The sequence below is a fragment of the Stenella coeruleoalba genome (assembly GCF_951394435.1).
Source record: "Stenella coeruleoalba genome assembly, chromosome: 4".
Lineage (NCBI taxonomy): Eukaryota > Metazoa > Chordata > Mammalia > Artiodactyla > Delphinidae > Stenella > Stenella coeruleoalba.
The window spans coordinates 110,146,991-110,154,045 of record NC_137149.1 but is presented as its reverse complement, the minus strand read 5'-3'; positions in this window follow the sequence as shown (position 1 = coordinate 110,154,045).

Below are 7,055 nucleotides of genomic sequence, written 5' to 3'. Positions count from 1 at the left end.
CTAAAGAAACTTAAAACTTTTGCAAAGCAAAGGAAACTACAAACAAGACCAAAAGACAACCTCTGCATGGGAGAAAATATTTGCAAATGAATCAATGGACAAAGGATTAATCTCCAAAATATATAAACAGTTCATGCAGTACAATATGAAAAAAACAAACAACCCAATCCAAAAATGGCCAGAAGACCTAAATAGCCATTTCTCCAAAGAAGACATACAGATGGCCAAGAAGCACATGAAAAGCTGCTCAACATCACTAATTATTAGAGAAATGCAAATCAAAACTACAATGAGGTATCACCTCACAGCAGTTAGAATGGGCATCATCAGAAAATCTACAAACTACAAATGCTGGAGAGGGTGTGGAGAAAAGGGAACCCTCTTGCACTGTTGGTGGGAATGTAAATTGACACAGTCACTATGGAGAACAGTATGGAGGTTCGTTAAAAAACTAAAAATAGAATTACCTATGACCCAGCAATCCCACTACTGGGCATATACCCAGAGAAAACCATAATTCAAAAAGACACATGCATGGGGCTTCCCTGGTGGCGCAGTGGTTGAGAGTCCGCCTGCCGATGCAGGGGACACGGGTTCGTGCCCCGGTCCGGGAAGATCCCACATGCCGCGGAGCGGCTGGGCCCATGAGCCATGGCCACTGAGCCTGCACATCTGGAGCCTGTGTTCCACAATGGGAGAGGCCACAGCAGTGAGGGGCCTGTGTAGCGCCAAAAAAATATAGACTTTATGCCCAAGACAACTGAAGGGGATCAACTTCCAAGACTAGAGGTACTTTTCCCCTAATTACTAGAAGTGCCTGATGGAGGACTTCCTGAGCCCTGATGTCAGTCTTCCCCTCCCTCTGACCCTTACAAGCGCTGACCCTTTATTCCAATTTGCAGCCAGACCAGTTCTTGCTCACTGTCAACAGCACTGGGGACCCCTTCTGTACTCTTCCTTTGCGACAATCTCTCGGGCATTAACACCTGGTTGGGAGACTACTTTGGAAGGGATAACATCTAAAGTTGTAAGCACAAATCTTAATTGAACTGCATGGTGGATTTTGACACGATAAGAAAACCTTTGGATGGCTAACTATTGCTCTGGTGAAAGCTGCTATATCTATGGAAATGGCTGCTCCAACAAGGGCTATCTCACAGGTGGGAGCCGTTGCTCCAGCCAAGGCTATTATCCCAGGGGAAAATGCACCCAAGGGTGAGGAGAGACCTCCTTTTATCCCAAGCTACCCAGCGGTCCCATTTTCAGCCTAGTTAGCATCCGCAGCAGCATAAGTTACCAACCAACTGCCCCTACGGTTCTGCCTCCAAGAGAAATTTCTGATAAAAATCAAGGAACAATAAGAGTTCATATGCTTTTTTCAATGTCCTGTCTAAGGCAGAGGATAAGTTGGGAAGTTTTTCTGAGGATTCTGAACTTTTCACAAAGGAGTTTACTGGGTTAATGAGATCTTTTGATCTCACCTGGGGGGATTTACAGATCTTATCCCACTGCTACACCCCTGAGAAAGAACAGCATATAATACTGGCAGCCAGAGCCCATGCTGACCAAGTGGCAGCCCAAGCCCAAAAGGGCCATACAGTACACCAGGTGGGAAACAACACTGTCCCCGAAGCAGTTCCACAATGGAATGGCCAGATAAATTTTATTGACAGGGATTGATGGGACCATATGATTAATTGTTTAAGAGGGTATGAGAAAGCTTACAGTGAAACCCGTCAATTATGAAAAAGTGAAAGAAGACCAACAGGGACCAGATGAAAATCTTACAGTTTTTCAAGGGAGATTAGTGGAAGCTTTTGAAAAGCATACAAATGTGGATCCCTTCTCCCCTGACAGACAGGCCCTTTTGGCTATGCATTTCATAGCCCAGTCTGCCCCAGACATCGGTACAAAATTCAAAAAACAACTGCTGGTCCTCAGACCCCTATGAATGATTTGCTCCAATTGGCTTATTTGGTTTTCAATAAGAGGGATGTGGCCAAAAAGACTGAATGCACCCAGAGAGATAAACGAAAAGCCCAAATGATAACAATGGCTTTGTCCACTCAGAGACCACCAAAGGGGAGGCCAGGTTTTCTAGGCCAATTTGGCCATAGTAGACCACAAGGCCCATGGGTACCTGGACAAAATCAGTGTGCCCTGTGTGGACAGAAGGGACACTATAGGAAAGATTGTGATTGATGTGCCCTTTGCAAACAGCCAGGAAATTGGAAGAGGGAATGCTCCAGATGCCAGAGAGCAACGGGGGCCTCTCATCCTTTGATGGTTTCACAATCAAAGGACTGAGGGGGTCCAAGGCCCAAGATAGCCCTGCCTAAAATTACCATCTACCTAACTAATGCTGAACCTCAGGTGGTCATTGAAGTGGTGGGCCACCTGATAAAATTTCTTACAAACACTGGTGCAACCTTCTCAGTCTTAACATAAAAGACTGGAAGCCTTAACAACCATAAGAAATACAGAAGGGAGTATCAGGAAAGAGACAGGGACACACTTTCCTGGGACCCCTTTTGTGCAACATCAATGGCTGGTCATTTCTATATGCCTGATTATCCTATTTTTTTAATGGAAGAGACATATTAATTAAGTTAGGGTCCGCTCTGTTTCTCAAGGGACAAGGAAGGCACCCTTATCACCAAATGATATTAACAAAAAATAAAGAAGAACAGATTAAATCTATAACTGAGATAAAAGACTCAGTAGACCCTAAAATATGAAACACTGACGTTCTAGGCCTAGCCAAAAACAAACAGATAGAGGCCGTAAGTGACCCTCTTCCAGATTTAGAAACTGTTTGGGAAAAAATGGTTTGGATCTTCAAAATCATGGTTATAATCTCTTTTAATGACTCCTTTAATGCTTAATTTCTTTTAATTTATATCTTTTCGTAGACTCATCCTCTGACACTTAACATCCAAGAGGGCTTAAAGGATGATGCTAAACAAAGTGACATTCGTTTACAGTTCTCCCAACAGAGAAGGGACAGTCAGCCAGGTGTTTTACTCCTTCCCCAGGCAGGCCTACTTCCCATCTCAGCAGGAAGCAGTTAATGATCAGTTGTCACCCCTTACTCCCTTTTAAGCATAAAATGGTAAACACCTGGAGGGGGGAATGATAGGGACAGAGTAAAGGGACAAAGCAGGTGATTAAATAGTTAATCAATCCCACTAGGGGATTGTAAGTAGAAAAAATATGGGAGATCCCTGTAAGTTAATGATTACTCAAGAAAGCAGGTTTGCTTAACCACAAAACCAAGCAGGCTTGCTTAGCAACAAAACCAGGCAACAGAAGCATGAGACACGCCCCAAAACAATAAAACAATGGTGGAATGAGACCCACATCCTGCCCAGTGAGCTCAGTAAGTTAATGATCCCTAGGACATGCTCTCTGCACACATAAAAAACAATAATTTATAGAAAGGTGTTCATTGTACAGAGACCTGAAATACTTTTTTACAGTCCTGGCTTGACGATGTAGGGACAAAAAAACTCCCCTGCCCAACCTGGAGGAGGAGCTGATGATGGAAGTATGACGTCTACTCAAAAATGAAGAACAGGGCTTCCCTGGTGGCACAGTGGTTGAGAGTCCGCCTGCCAATGCAGGGGACACGGGTTCGTGCCCTGGTCCAGGAAGATCCCACATGCCGCGGCGCGGCTGGGCCCGTGAGCCACGGCCATTGAGACTGTGCGTCCGGAGCCTGTGCTCCGCAACGGGAGAGGCCGCAACAGTGAGAGGCCCGCGTAGCGCCAAAAAAAAAAAAAAAAAAAAGAAGGAGAAGAAGAAAGTGGTCTTTTCCCCCTCCCCACTTTTCCTTTGATTATAAAACTGCAGCCCACTAAGTTCTCGGGATGTGGCACCCTCTCGCCCGCCCGCTTGTAAACCTCACAAGCATCCTATTCTAATAAATAACTTATCTCTCACTTTGCCTCTTGCTGAATTCTTTCTGCATTGAGACATCAAGGACTGGGCTCTTCAGAGCCCCCTGATACCACATCTATCAGTTTCAGGAGGACTGTCTACAATTCCAAAAGTCATGGCAGTGGTTATATGGGTAGATGCTGTTCTCATTTAAGTTTCAGGGTAGAGAGTATGCTCAAACAAAATAACAGACTCAGAAACTCAGCCTTCATCTGCATCTCCCCACAAAATCCAGTTCCAAGGCTCTTTTCCCCACCAAGCACAAAAAGCACTCTGATGGCAAGTCTGATGATTGCTCTACAGTAATGAGCCCACCAAGGGAGCTAGAAGAGGCCCAGTTCCAGAGGCCCAGCTCCCAGCTAGAAGAGGCACTCCCATTGAGGGTGACAATGGCAGGAAAAGGTCTAGGACTAGTACTTCTGCATCAAGCTGCAGAGCAAGGTCTGGCTACTCTGGAAGTTCACATTTTCTCTGTGTCTCCCCTGAGTTCCATTCATCAGAGATAGGACCACATACACTATTCTTATTCCTCATTTTAATCTCCTTAAAATGATGAAAAGCTAAGGAAAAGGTGGGATATTTCCCTCAAATCTATAGAAATACACACTGACAGGCTTCTAAGAAGTATAACTAAGAATCACATCACATAGATAATTTCTACTTTGGGGACAATTTAAGTGCTTGATATGCCTACAGTAACATATTGTTCCAAAGGCCAAGGCAATGTCTACTGAATTTAAGTCTGAGATGTCTTTGTTGAGTTTGAGAATCCAGATGAAAAGACATCGAAACTGTTAAAAGGTAAACTGAGGCATATTAAAAATTTTAAGAGTTTATTTGAACATTTATCTATTCAAACGGTCCAGAACCAAACTGGAAATGGTTAGGAACACACCTTGGACAGGAGCCAGGTAAAAGATATATGAAGAAAGTGTGAAGCAAAGTAAAATAAATTATTTGATTGGCTATAGCTTAAAGCCTAGTTGGCTATTTGTGACTAGTTATCCTTAGCACTCTGATTTCCTAACCTTGAGGCAGTTACAAACTTAGATTTGGGTTTGCTTATTTAGGCTGCCACAGCATAGAATCACATCAGTCTAACGTTCTCCTCATTTAATTAATTTAACAAACATATGGAGGAAGATGGCTGTGTGATCAGGAGGCCCCCTCCAACAATGCTGACCCTTGGCCTAAACCTCTTACCTGTCTCCCAGCCACACAAGACACCCTATGAAGACCCATATCCCCAAAGAGTACTCTTATCCTAGGGCCAGTGCAGCCTCAGGAGCTCTTTATAGTCCTCCCTTGAATCAGGGTTGCAAGAACTCCTGCCTCTCTGTAGCAGATCCCAACCAGAGAAATACTGTAATGTTTATAACTGGGGGAGGATAGGTAGGAAAAGTCCATGCCAGAAGGCTGGATCAGCAAGGGCTGCCACTTTAGAACTTTCCTCATCCCCAGAGGCAGGCATACAAATCTTTAACTGAAGTGCTTATCTGATGTGAGTCTATTTGTTTGGGCTGCAGAAGAGTGGTGTCTCTGGGTTACTGTTTATCACTGCCCTCCAGTTCTGTGTCCTTAAAAGTGAGCTCATCTGTTTCCAACTTCTGAAAGAGTAAGTCGCAAAGTCAGCTGGAACAAGTAAGCTTCAGGATGCTACTGCTCTGTCTCGTCCTTGGAGCATGTTTTTTATTTTCACATAAAATATCCTAAGCTGAGTCTAGGGACCTGACTGAAAACATCTGCCTGTTAGTCTGTCTGTTACTTTAAGAAAGGAAGAAGTTTATGCAGGTAAAGTTTCTATTAGGACTAGAACTGCTATACCTTTAAGTCTCCTTCTGACTCCTATATACATATACATATGTATGTATATATAACATTTATATATGGAATATATATTTATGAATATTTGTATATTTATATAATATTGCCATATAAGAAAAATATTTACTTTTTGTCTCTAGTTCCTGGCACAAAGTTCCTAAAACCCTTGGAATTTCCTGAGTGGTGTCTTTTCTCATTCATAAGGAGCCCCCTTTGAACGCACCAGAGTTTATACTAATGAGGGGACTTTTGTAAAGTCCCAAAGAATGGGGGCTGGTTGCCAGAGGAACCAACCACCTGATTAGTGGGTTGGAACTTTTAGCCCCACGCAGATCTCCAGGGAGGGGAGAAGGACTAGAGATTGAGTTCAGTCACCAATGGCCAATGATTTCATACACCATGCCTATGTAATAAGACCTCCATAAAACCCCAAAAGGACAGGGTTCAGAGAGCTTCAGGGTTGGGAAATAAGTGGAGGTGAGGGGAGAGTGGTGCACGTATAGAAAAGGCATGGAAGCTCTGTGTTCTTTCCCACATACCTTGCCCTATTTATCTGCTCAATCTGGCTGTTCCTGAGTTATGTCCTTTTATAAAAAACTGATAATTAGGTACGTGAAATGTTTTCCTAAGTTCTGTGAGTCACACTGGCAAATTAATCAAACCCAAGGAAGGGGTCTTGGGAACCTCTGATCTATAGCCAGTGTAGGGAAGCAAAACTTCGTCACCCCAAAATGTGTCTCTTTGACATGGAGATCTTTTTTTTTTTTTTTTTTTTTTTGCGGTACGCGGGCTTCTCATCATGGTGGCTTCTCTTGTTGCGGAGCACAGACTCTAGGCACGTAGGCTTCAGTAGTTGCAGCACACAGGCTCAGTAGTTGTGGCTCACGGGTTCTAGAGCACAGGCTCAGTAGTTGTGGCACACGGGCTTAGTTGCTCCACAGCACGGGGGATCTTCCCGGACCACGGCTCAAACCTGTGTCCCCTGCATTGGCAGGCGGATTCCTAACGACTGCGCCACCAAGAAAGTCCCAATAAGCTGGACCTGTGATGGGCTTCTGAAGTGGGGGTCAGCGAGCTTACAGAACTGAGCCTGCAACCTCTGGGCTCTGATGCAAACTCCAGATAGATAGTGACAGAACTGAGTAAAGTTATAGGACACTCAGGGGTCGCAGAGTTTCTTGATGTGTGGAAAATCCACACGTCTGGTGTCACAAGCCAAGTAGTGTTGTAGTAGAATACTGAGAGCAAACGCAAACAGGAGGAAGTGTGTGTTTTCCTTTACAAATATAAAA